The sequence below is a fragment of the Callospermophilus lateralis genome, unplaced genomic scaffold, assembly GCF_048772815.1.
Source record: "Callospermophilus lateralis isolate mCalLat2 unplaced genomic scaffold, mCalLat2.hap1 Scaffold_82, whole genome shotgun sequence".
In the NCBI taxonomy this organism is placed as follows: Eukaryota; Metazoa; Chordata; class Mammalia; order Rodentia; family Sciuridae; genus Callospermophilus; species Callospermophilus lateralis.
Window position 1 is genome coordinate 7,596,168 of NW_027516260.1, and position 12,398 is coordinate 7,608,565.

At 36.0% G+C, this 12,398-nt stretch overlaps 1 pseudogene; it reads left to right on the forward strand.

The window, feature by feature from the left end:
• Positions 1 to 683: 683 nt before the first annotated feature.
• LOC143641009 (leucine-rich repeat-containing G-protein coupled receptor 4-like) lies at positions 684 to 7,249 on the forward strand (annotated as a pseudogene).
• The last annotated feature ends 5,149 nt before the right edge of the window (positions 7,250 to 12,398 follow it).

Here is a 12,398-nt window from a genome sequence, read left to right on the forward strand (position 1 = left end):
CTTGAATGCAACTGTTTAGTAGCCACAGACTTCCTGAGAATGCACTGGGCAGCTTCCTGGAGGTAACAGGGAGATAATTCATGATTGGGACACTGAACCATCACAAGAATGTGAAGAACTCATTTTGAGGATTCTGAGAATACTATACATTCTAGGAAGGAATGTTTAGCACAGTCACTAAGACTTGGTGGGATATATGAGTGATAATATTAATGATGATGTCTTTGGGTCATGCTGAGTAGGGATAATAGCAGTGGTTTAATAAGAAGATACTCATAACAACCAAGGTGGTTGGGGTTTAGTTCACATCTTCCTTATGAACAGGCAAGACACTTAAGTTTTCATCTTAATAAATTCTCACAACTGTGAGGCAGGTACTCCCATTAGTCCATTTTACATCTGACAACTGAGATTCACAAAGGTGGAGAATTGTACAGTGATCACAAAACTACAAGAAAACAAAGGCCTTTCATAAATATGATACTGTGTGGTCTTGTTGGAAGGATCTTTCTTCTGGGTTGCAGGGATTTGATTTAGCTGAAGTAATAAGCATGCATGGGGCTATGGATGGTGCTTTAGCACAGTGTCCCCAATGCTAGTTACATGACTCAGAGAAAAGAAACTGAGACCCAACTGGAATCTAATGATAGAGGTGCTCAGTGAGCCAGTAAAGGAATGTGCTCATGGGGGCAGTCATAGCACCAGGGATTGGGTAACCCAATCACGTATTCAATGACCTGGCTGGGGTTCAGAAACAAGGTGGTGAGAATTGAAGTAAGGCATGCCAGACAGACACAACAGCAGGAGTCAAAGCACTGTAGTGTGTAGTAAGTAGCATGGTGTGGGCCTGCAGTGACAGGCAGTTTAATGCAGCCAGAATACATGGTTCAAGATAAAGGGAGAAAAGAGAGAAAACTGAAAGAGAAGCAGGGGCCTTAAATGAATCAGTCAAGGCCTTGGGCCCTAGATAGATAAAAGCCTGGATCTGGAGTCCAATTCAGCCATGGACGAACTATTTTGACCCTGGGCCACATCTTTAGAGGTTTTTTAAGCTTTGTTTTACATAACTGGAAGCATAGTGACAGATAATAGTCTGTATTATGTATGTATGTATGTATGTATGTATGTGTATATATATATATATATATATATATATATATATACTCATATATATAATATATGAGTATGGGGATTGAACAAGGATCTTGCATGTGCAATCTACCACTAAGCTACATCTCCAGCCCTTTTAAAAAGGATTTATATTGAGATATGGTCTCACTAAGTTGTATAGGCTAACTTTAAGCTTGCCATCTTCCTAGCCTAGCCTTCCAAGTAGCTGGGAATACAGGCATGTGCCACCTCATCTGCCCGGGGCTCTCTCTTAAACCAGATAAATTTCTTGTACCACTGTCTCTAGCATGTTTCCCCAAAATATCCTGGGCTCTAATGGGCTTTGGCTTATGAGAAGCCAAAGCCAGTGTTTGGGGGTAGAAATACTACCTGCTTTAAGTAGAAATGGTATTTCATGAGAGGATGTCAGGCACCCCATAGAATCATTGTTAGGGCTGGAGAAATCATTGACCAAAAAAACTGTTTTAGATATGACAGTTTGGATTATAGGCCTGTGTCATTGCACCTGGCAACAGTTTTACTTTAAATTGCAGTATTATTATGAAACTTTATATATACTTGATTTGCATTCACCTTTCATAAGAGACACCTCATTGAAAGGGAGAAAGTTTGTGGTGTATATTTATGATCATTTTTATGAGCTTTACCAGAGTGTATAACATAGATAAGGTTCCTAGAGGATAAATTGTCAAGACTAAATTATATGATACTTAGACTTTTCTGACACGTAGGTTGGGGTTTTTCAAAGATTAAAATGCTTTTTACAAAACAAAATTATGTCTATGAAGTTGCTACTCAGAGTTTATTTTACATTTTTCCCCCAGGTCTTTATCAGTACCATATGCTTATCAGTGCTGTGCATTTTGGGGCTGTGACTCTTATGCAAATTTAAACATAGAAGATAACAGCCTTCAAGATACCATAGTGTGACAAAGAAAAAAGGCAAGTACATGAACCTTTAGAAACAGAACACTCCCTAAGGCATTAATCAAAATGCATGTGTTGTAATCAGTTTGGGAAGGATAAATATGAGGTCTGTGAGAAAAATGGCCTTTCCTGTGTTACTGGCATATTTAATGTGTTATCAAGCCACATTTGTATACAATGAACTTTAACATCATGCAGGGGAGAGAAAATTGTGGGAACATTTGGTTCTTTTGAGCTGCCCACTTTTAATTCAACATACTTTGTTGTATATTCATGTACCACTGATGCAGCAAATGTCACCAGCACTGCTGAAAATGAAGAGCATAGTCAAATAATTATCCATTGTACACCCCCAACAGGTAATGATCAACCCATTTGGCTGTAATATTTTACTTTAAGTAAACATTGGGCAAATATATCTAATCTTCCTGGCGATGGATGTTATTTCTATTTTATAAGAGTGGGGCTAGATGATCCTGTAAGGCCTTCTGATTCATAGTGTGGTCAGTGTACCAGCATCTCTTGCAGAATCTCAAGCTCATACCACTGAATCAGAATCTGCATATTAACAAGCTCTTGCAGGGGAGGGTCATGTACATCAAGTTGGAGAGGGAATTTCTTGATGGTCCTTTAGGTCTAGAACTAGTTCTGAAGTAAGTCACAGGTCCATAATTTTTTTGTTTTTATATTATTCTTTATTTATTGTAGTGCCAGGGATTGAATCCAGGGCCTCCAAAATGCAAAGCTTGTGCTTTATTACTGAGCTTTGTCCCCAGTCTTCTTCTTCTTCTTCTTCTTCTTCTTCTTCTTATTATTATTATTATTATTATTTCATTTTATTTTTGGGTATTGATTGAATCCAAGGTTTCTTAACCACTGAGCCACATCACCAACCTGTCTTACTTTTTCATTTTGAGGAAGGGTCTCATTAAGTTGTTTTGGGCCTCACTAAGTTGCTGAAGCTAGTTTTGAACTTGTGATCCTCCTGCCTTAGCATCCTGTGCCACTGGGATTATAAGCATGGACCTATAATTTTTTTAAATGCAATCTTGTCTATTATTTCTTATTTAATTCATTGAAGTTGTAGTTTTAGGAAAGTTATTAAATGATTCCAATGTTTACTTGATTGTAATGTCATATTCTGCTTTGCCTACCAGAGAACTTTGATTTATACTTTTACCATAAAGGCAAGATTTTAAATATTTTTTGTTAAATCAGGTGCTACCAAACAGATTCCTATTAGTATGATGTCACAGGATGACCTGGCCATTAATTTTGGGGGTAGGGAGGGTGACGGGGTAACAGGGATTCAACTCAGGGGCACTCAGGCACTGAGCCACATCCCCAGCCCTATTTAATATTTTATTTAGAGACAGGGTCTCACTGAGTTGCTTAGCAACTCAGTGTTGCTGAGGCTGGCTTTGAACTCACAATCCTCTGGTCTCAGCTTCCTGAGCCACTCGGATTGCAGGTGTGTGCCACCATGCCTGGGTTGGCCATTAATTTTATAACTTAGAATCATCAGCGCTGTGAATTCACTAATAACTGATGCTGAATTGTGAGCTTCTTAAGGGTCTATGTATGTATGCTTTGAATATTTAACCCATTTCCTTGTGTGGAGAAGGAGAACAAACTTAATTTTAACAGATGAGTAAGTGCAACTAGCATGAATCATTTATGTAATTTATTTTATTGTGCAGATATTAATTTTTGACAGTTAGGAGTGCACTTTACTCTTTTTCCCATGAATGATTCAAGTGTTGGAGATTTTACACAGAACTGATGATCAGTGAGAAGGAAACAACATACTTTTTGGAGGGGATGGTGGTACTGGGGATTGAACCCAGGGGTGCTTAACCATTGAGCCACAGTCTCAGCCCTTTTTTATATATATTATTTATAGAGGCAGGGTTCCACTGAGTTGCTTAAGGCCTTGCTAAGTTGCTGAGGCTGGCTTTAAATCCATGATCCTCCTGCCTCAGCCTCCAGAGCCTCTGGGATTATAGATGTGTGCCATTTTGCCTGGCAGGAAACAGCATTTTTGTAGTACTGGACACATCTATAATCGGGTTCATTCTGGAGACTGAGGCAGGAGGACTGCAAGTGCAGGGCCAGTGTCAGCCACTTAATGAGACCCTTGCCAATTTAGAGAGATCCTGTCTCCAAATAAAAAGTGAAAAAGGCTGGGTATATACTTTAGTGGTAGAACACCCCTGGGGTTAGTCCCTATACTACCCTCCCCGCAAATAAAATGTGAGAAAGAACTTTCATTCTAGCACTTCCTGACGGTTCAGAGTGAAAAGAAATTTGACTAAAAATTTTGTGTTCATTGAAAATCAGATAAATGATGCAGAACTGTAGTTCTATTGTATATGTCAAATTTCATGACAGTTCGGAAAGTTAAAACATCTTTTAGGCAATCATAATACATAGTTATCTTGCTCTTTATAGTCAAACATTTTCACTTCCTAATTATAAATGAAATATTTTTTATTTGCGACATTACCAGCATGTCAAAGTCAGTTATTAGAACCAGCAATTCAGCTACTAAGTGCATTCTTGCGATCCTATATATGTATGTATATAAGTATGTGTGTGTGTGTGTGTGTGTGTGTGTATATATATATATATATATATATATATATATATATATATATATATATATATATATGTTTTACTATTATATAGGGGTTTTGTTTTGTGCCAAGCTTTGTATGAATATTTAACATTGATTATCTACCATAACCAACTTCAGCAGTTTGCTGTTAAATGCCATAAGAAACTGGGTTTAAAATGTTACAAATCTGTGTATATACATACATATACAGTTATAAAATATATAGAGAGCTGGGGTTATGGCTCAGTGGTAAATGGTAAAGCTTTTGCCATGTTGGAGGCACTGGGTTCAATTCTCAGCACCACATATAAACAAACAAACAAACAAATAAATGTTCATCAACAACTAATATGAATATTTTTTTTAAAAATGAAGTACATAGGGATAAGGAAGGAAGAAAAAAAAGCTAATATTTACTAAAGTTCCCGTATGTGCCCAGAAGCCTGCTTAAGTATTTATGTATGCAAATTTACTTAAGCAGTCAACTGTATTAAGTAGGCATTATTATCTACATATCAGAAAATGCAACTTATTAGGCTTAAGTGGCTTTTTTAAGGTAAGAGTAGCAAGTTATGAACCATCTGATTCCAGACCCTCAATATTTTAAGTAACTTTATTTGGTAGATACTGTGCTTTGTATATTTAGTATAAGGAAAAGTAGAGGGCTGGGGTTATAGCTCAGTGGTGGAGTGCTTGCTTGGCATGTGTGAGGCACTGGGTTCAATCCTCAGCACCACATAAAAAAAAAGATATTGTGTCCATTCACAACTAAAAAAAATATTTAAAAAAAGAATAAAGTAAAAGAAAATGTAGAAAATTTCTTGGAAATATCTCTATATGGCCTTACCAAATAATAAAAGAAAGTTATCCTGGTTATGTTTTGTTTCAGTACTGGTGATTGAACCCTGGGGAGCTTTACTACTAAGTACCCTCCCTGGAGCCCTTTTTATGTTTTTAGTTTGAGACAGGATCTTGCTTATTTGATGAAGCTGGCCTTGAACTTGCCATCCCCTCCTGCTTAAACCTCTTCAGTCCCTGGGATTATAGGTGTGTGCCAGCTACCCCAAGATATTAAGCTGCTTAATTTTTAAAGTAGCCTAGTCTGTGACTGAAATATCTTAAAAGCAATATTTTTTTTTCAGTTTGGTTCAATTCAATTAGGTAGGTGATTTATTCTAGATTCAACCATCATTAGTCATTCTATCAAGAATATTAAATAAAATATGGTATTTTCTAAATTGTCTTTCATGTTTCTGTTTCTTTTTAATGTTAGGTGCTTTTAAGCCCCGTGAATATTTACTGGGAAGCTGGATGATACGTCCCACCATGTGGTTCATTTTCTTAGTTGCATTGTTTTTCAACCTGCTAGTCATTTTAAAAACCTTCACATCTTGTACATCACTCCCTTCCTCCAAGTTGTTCATAGGCTTGATTTCTGTGTCTAACTTATTCATGGGAATCTATACTGGCATCTTAACTTTTCTTGATGTCGTATCCTGGGGCAGATTTGCTAAATTTGGCATTTGGTGGGAGACTGGCAGTGGCTGCAAAGCAGCTGTGTTCCTTACATTTTTTTCCTCAGAAAGTGCCATATATTTATTAATGTTAGCAGCTGTTAAAAGAAGGTTATCTGCAAAAAATATCATGAAAAATGGGAAAAGCAATCATCTCAAGCAGTTCCGGATTGCGGCCCATTTTGCTTTTCTGGGTGCTGAAGTATCAGGCGGTTTCCCCCTTTTCCATAGAGGGGAATATTCTGCATCACCCTTGTGCTTGCCATTTCCCACAGGAGAGACGCCATCATTAGGATTTACTGTGATTTTAGTGCTGTTAAACTCACTAGCATTTTTATTAATGGCCATCATCTACACTAAACTTTACTGCAACTTGGAAAAAGAAGACCTCTCAGAAAACTCACAATCTAGCATGATTAAGCATGTTGCTTGGCTAATTTTCATCAATTCCATCTTTTTTTGCCCTGTTGCATTTTTCTCATTTGCACCATTTACCACTACAATCTCTATCAGTCCTGAAATAATGTAGTCTGTTACTCTGATATTTTTCCCATTGCCTGCTTGCCTTAATCTGGTCCTGTATGTTTTCTTCAATCCAAAATTTAAAGAAGACTGGAAGTTACTGAAGTGACACATTACCAAGAAAAGTGGATCAGTTTCAGTTTCCATCAGTAGCCAAGGTGGTTGTGTGGAACAGGATTTCTACTATGACTGTGGCATGTACTCACACTTGCAGGGTAACCTGACTGTATGTGACTGCTGTGAATCTTTTCTTTTGACAAAACCAGTATCATGCAAACACTTAATAAAATCACATAGCTGTCCTGCATTGGCAGTGGCTTCTTGCCAAAGACCAGTGAAATATTGGTCTGATTGTGGCACACAGTCAGCCCACTCTGACTATGCAGATGAAGAAGACTCCTTTATCTCAGACAGTTCTGACCAAGTGCAGGTGTGTGGACAAGCCTGCTTCTATCAGAGTCCAGGATTCCCTTTGGTGTGCTATGCTTACAATCTACCAAGAGGCATAATCCACTTGAATCTAATGTATGAAATATGATATGTCAAGAGCTTTGTAATTTTTGAACAACCAATAAAAAATAAAAATAAAACAATACCAATCAAAAAGAAAAACTAATTTAAGTGAACTTAATAAAATCTTGGTGAAATGGCAAAAAAAATTAAAAAAATAAAACAAACAAACAAAAAAAAGCGATCTACCAAGAGGTAAAGACTGAACTACTGTGTTTGTAACTGTTTCCCCCATCAACCAAATTCACAGTGTTTATAGAGTGAACCCTATTCTGTTCTTTCATCTGGGAAGCACTTCTGTAATCACTGCCTGGTGTCACATAGAAGGGAAGGTGGCAGTTTATTTCTCAAATCTGATATTTTTCAAAGAACAGGTGCCTAAATTATTAATTGGTGAAAAATGCAATGTCCAAGGAATGGTGGCCTATTTAAAACAGAACTTGAAAAGGATTTTGGGTGTGGTATAGCAATATAACTTTTAGGTTTTTTAGATCCATAAGGAGCAAATTTATACCTATTTCTGAATTAAGCACAAGATAAAGGACAGCTGTTAATATTTTTAAAAAAGGTAGTTCAAAATGTGACTTTATATAACTGACAAAAACGTCTTGCTAATTTTACTTAATATTTGATCATTAATCTCAGGACAACTTACTACAGGGCCAAAAAAGGGATTGTCTCCCAAGTAGAACTGTGAGAGTACCCATAGGTATCATTGTTTTCTATTTCCACTTTTACATGAGAATCACAAATTTTGTTCAATTGCTTTATAAATCTATATAAACCTGAAGATGTTTTAAAAACCATATTAACAGCTGTTAGAATAAAAAAATCAGTACATTTGTTTGGGGTCATTTTACATTGCTTTATTATGCTTACCATGATTTTCAGTGTTTTGCAATTATATTACTAGTACAAAATAAATGGCTAATTGATGTGTTAGTTTAAGTAGTTTTGGCTACACTACTTACTAATGAGATTTTAATAGTACCTAAGGGATTTGATGGCTCCATGTAATGTTCCCATTAATGAATGCTTCTTAATATCATTGGTTCTACTGATATTTTCCAGTTTTGTTCTTATGTCATCTATTTACAGTATGGATTATACAAAAAGTAAACTGGGGTCATTTTTTTTAATTGGAGGAAGCTGAAAATAAATATAACACAAAGCACTTAAATTTATTTCTTAGTGAACTGGATTCTCTTAAACTTATGTTATTACTTGGAAGCTTCTATAACATTTTCCCATACCATGACTTACAAAAAAATCTATTCAATAGTTCATATGCTGAGTTCTTGTTACACTAGACAGACATATCATTAAGTGGGGGGGGGGAGGGGGAAGGATAAGGTTTAGTCCTATGTCTTTGAAAATTAAAAATTTTACCTGATTCTCATATAGGGTCTTCTGCCATGCTTTTTTGTGGAGTCTTAAAGTTATAATTGCTCAATATGTTTTTTGAACAATGTACTAAATAGCAAACCTACTGCCATATTATTATCCTGGATATACTAAAAAAATTAAGCTAGATTACAGTTTAATAATTAAACTGTACATACTGTGCATATAAAGAATTTTTATCTTATGTAAATTATTTTTACAACACAAGTTGGGTAACATGGTTTCTGTTCATTTCATTTAATTAAAGCTACCTCTTATAGTGGCTGCCAGTAGCAGAATGTTAAATTGTGGTTTATATACTTTTTTCATTGTAAATAATCTCGGTTGTACATTGTCAGTGTAAAAACAGAATCTTTGTATATCAAAATCATGTAGTTTGTATAAAATGTGGGAGGAACGTATTTACAGTGTGTTGTAATTTTGTAAGGCCAACTATTTACAAGTTTTAAAATTTTCTATCACGGTTTGTATATTTAAACATCTGATAAATATTAAATCATAACTTGGTAGTAATCTTAATTAAACTTGTTTTCTCAAAATTCAAGTTATTGAAAACTTTTCATTCATTTAAAAAATAGAAAGCAGATATATAAAATCTGTGGTAAACTGTGCTATATATTGTATGAAATACAATACTCTACTCTATGTTTTGAATTATTAAAGTTTCTAGAGAGCAATATATTTTGCCTTAATTTGTAACTAAGTATGTTAATGCATTTATTAACTATTATGGAGACAAATTTAAAAAGTTTTAAATAGAAAAGACAGTATTAGGAAAAATGTTGGAAGTAACCATTAGAAAATATTGTTTGATAGTTATCTGTCAATATTTAAGAACACTTAAACTTAAAACTTTTATCCTGTCTTAAATCTGAAATATATTGTGGAAAACATATTTTGAAATATAAGTGAATACCACCAATTTAATCTTTATTTAAAAGCAAATGCTTAAAAATATCTACATGATATTAATTGTAGTCAGTTGCCTAGAAATGTAGTATTACAATCTCCAAGCTCTCTTTGGACAAATGAGAAAACAAAGGGTTTAATGAAATTTAAGTGAATCCCTGAACCACAGCAAATTAGATCCCTATCAAAACTTAGTTCCTCTTAATTTTGGACACATTTTGTAGGTGTTAGTAAATGTGTATGCCTCTTCCTGTTTTAAAATTTATATGTGTTTGAAATTTTCACAATAAAAAGAATGGTTTAGGTACCCCTCTCCCTCTCCCCTTACCATACCCACCACCAAAACCACAACACACAATAAACCCTGTTTCATCTTCACCTTATTCACTAGCCCCTCAATCCTTCTGCCTCTTAGATTATTTGAAGCAATCCAAGACATATTGTTTCATCTGTAAATGTCTAGGAATAATTATTTTTAAAACTAATTGAAAATGGCATGATTTTTGTACAATGTCATACAGGAATTTGTAAGGAAAAGTCATTCTTCACTTACAGGTTACAGAACCAGTAAAAAAAAAATCTCAAATATATCATGAAAGTGAAAATAAATGAGTAGTAAGAAAAGACATTAGTAAGTAAAACTTATTGGGAAAATCTTTAAATGCTTTTAATACCCTTCTTTATGACTTCTTGGCCCCAATAATGTAAAGGCAGTATAAGAGACCACAAGACTTGACTACATTCAAATATGTGTACCCACAGTATGGAATTGCCCCATAGTCTTTGGGTCTCAAGTATTGTTAACATATAATGTAATTGTCATAATGATGACCCTGAAGCATGAAGAAAAGGGATTTTTTTATAAAGCATTTTTTAAAAAATAAAACATCTAAAGGAGGAAGGGAAGTATATAATATCTTAAATTCCCATACCAAAAAGTTACAGTGCAAAAGCTTTGGCATTCAGGTAATACAATTTACTTTTAAATCTGTCAGATCCTGAACTAGAAATTTTGAGGATTAATTAGATAGTATGACTGTGATGTAGATTATTTTCTTAATATTATAGAGGAGTAAATTAGGATCAGAAAGTTCAACAGCTTATTTATGGAAATTTATTAAGAGAAAAACCATTGGTTAATTTTTTTTTCTTTCATAGATAAAACCTGTGAGTTTTCCACTATGCTTGCATTAGGTTTGTTGGGAAATTTCTCCTAAAGCTTTCTTCCTTGTGAAGTCCTAAAACAGTTTAGGGTCTTTTGATATTACTGATTCTCAAAATGTTCTAATGAAAGGTTTCAGCCAGACATGCCAATATTGAATTATTAGGGTAGAGAATGAAAAAAACTCAACTAAATAAGTTTTATTCTTTGATCAATTTATTACTCATTTGGATTGCTCTGATTTTCTTCATTTCACTGTTGTTACTAAAATTTAAAAATATTTCATTTAAGAAGTTTTAAGCATGCATATTTATTTATTTTTTTTGTGGTAGGGGAATCAAACTCAGGGTCTCCCATGCTCCATGCCTCTAGCTGGCATATCATGTTTTATTATAGCTTCTACTTCCAGAATTGTCTTTGATTGTGAATATTTTTATCATATCTCATTGTCCTGTGTCAAATTTTGTAGATCTAAACTTCATCAAGGATGGTGTATTACTCTTTGATCAGTAACAACTTTATGTGCTATTTTTAGCCACTGTCCATTTTCACATTACCAGTTATACAAATTATGAACTAGACAGAGCTAAATTTACAACAGTATAAATAAAGCATCCAGCTTTATAATGTCTGTCATCTTTCTTGCTACCTTTATCCCCATCTCCAATCCCTGAGTTCCCACAAAATATTCTTTCCTCATAAAATACACATCACAGCATATTTTAATTAAATTTTTCGCCACCAAAAGATGAGGAATTTAGAGTAACAGCAGCTTTTACCCCAGTGCTTAGCAAAGGTTAGAGGCTTAGCACATAATAGAGGCTTAAAAAAGTAAAAACAATTCGCAGGTGTAGACAGACTAGTTGCCTTAAGACGCCAGGCAAACAAGATGTATCAAAACACTAAAAGATTGTCCTAAACCTGCATTATTTTTGGTAGCAAGGATGGAACCCAGGGCCCCATGCATGCTAGGCAAGCACTTTACCACTGAGCTACATCCCCATGCCACCTAAACCTGCTTTCTTGGATACACTTGTAAAGTTAAATTACCTCACCCTCAAAAAAGCATGACCTGTTCAAGGAAATCAAGACTGGTGCACATAATCCTGATTTTATGTGTGTGTTGGGGTGGGGGGTGGGGTGGGGGGGTGGATGTTAGTCCTTAATTCTGCCTCTTTCCCTTTAAGAGGAGTTGCTTTATTCAGTAATAACGTTATTTCAAATACCAAATGGTCTGCAACAACACCTCAAAAAAAGCCCAGGTCCCCGCGAAGGTGTCAGCTGGAAGAAAGGCAGAATTGAGTAAGTTCAAAAGCAACAGGCACCTTCCAGACACAGGAAGAAGGGCAGACAGAGAGGAAGCCACGCGCTATAGGCCCAGACACAGCCGTAGCATCCTCCTTGCGTCGCCATGGCAACGCGGCACCTGGCCTGCCCGGATTGGCCAGGCCCAGCGCGCGGGGCCTGCTGGGAGAGCATGTCCCCACCTCAGCTCAGCAGGTTTGAACTTGACGGGCCAGACGCGGGCTGTGTGGCCGTGGAGTGTTGCTTCTTCCCCTCCTGGCATCCTGTTCTCTGCGGACTGCAGTTCCGAGTCTGAGGCCTCCGTGGCCTCCTTCTCCGCCTTCATGACGGGTCCCTGGGGGCGGTGGCGACGTCTATCTGTTGGTCGCCACTGCCTCAGAGCTGCAGCAATTCCACC